The sequence below is a fragment of the Cyphomyrmex costatus genome, unplaced genomic scaffold, assembly GCF_001594065.2.
Source record: "Cyphomyrmex costatus isolate MS0001 unplaced genomic scaffold, Ccosl1.0 scaffold1632, whole genome shotgun sequence".
NCBI classification, from domain to species: Eukaryota; Metazoa; Arthropoda; class Insecta; order Hymenoptera; family Formicidae; genus Cyphomyrmex; species Cyphomyrmex costatus.
In genome coordinates, this window is record NW_017275645.1 from 1 (window position 1) to 1,258 (window position 1,258).

Below are 1,258 nucleotides of genomic sequence, written 5' to 3' on the forward strand. Positions count from 1 at the left end.
ATTCTCTGAAAATTGCAACAAAATTGGTGCCAAGGCCGCACGCATATGCTTATCCTGCTATACCCTTTGTGTAATAAAGCAGAAAATATCTAACCTCACTTACGTGTTCGTCTATTCTATGCATATATGTAATACTACTATATGGCTAGTGAGGCGTGGTTTATATGAGTGCGACAAGAAGAAACATAGAAGGATAATAGATGCCCGTTTATTGGTTGTCAGGGAGAGATGTTCAAATCGTTCAAATGCGCAGATGCGGCGTTAAATTCAATAGCTTTATTAAACAAAATTAGTTACTTTGTATTTAATACAAAACAAGATGTTAGCAATAGTTTATTATGTTATGAGAAGAATGGATATATGTAAAAATATTGGTTTCCGTAAAATCTTTTCAAGTCATAAAGTTATATATTAATATAAATAAAACGTAACGAAGACAATGAGAATTTATAATCTTTTCAGCTGTTTTATAAATGAAACAAACATCTGATGCTGGCATTATATATGGTCATTGATTCTTTATGTTCGATAACAGTGGCATAGTATTGTCTAATAATTGTAATTTACAAGTTGAACAATATATTTTTTTGTACACTTTATTACACACATAATCTGCTATATACAATACGACATTCTTCACAAACGGTGACAAATTCCAAAATGTTTTTACATAATAGTGAGCAAAATCAATCTTTAATTCATTGAAATTACTGGAATCACTGATTGTAATAACCTACAAAATATCACATGTAGAGTGCTACATAAATGTATCGCGCAACAAATTGACGCCTGCGCGTTACAACAAACTGAACACAAATAAGGACAGAATTAACATTGGCGGCACCGTAGTGTTTCGATCGCAAACCACGCCCCATTAGCCATATAGTAGTACCACGAAAAGTAACTGATATATTACTGTAAATGTGCCAGTTCAAAGTGAACATACATTATGTTATTTTCTATGTTATGTACCACGAAAAGTAAATAAAAACTACAAAAATTGAATCTTTCAAAATTAAAACGATTACCTAATCACAAAATAAAAAACCCAATGAACATCATCCTTTAAAAATTGACCCCAAAAATTTGTACCATTCTAAATTAAAATGATTATCTAATAATGTAACCTAATAATTTAAACCATTAATACTTTAAATGATATTATCTAATATAATATATTACCATGAAAAGTAACTGATATATTACTAAATCTGCCAGTTCAAAGTGAACGTACATATAACGAATATTTTCTATGTTG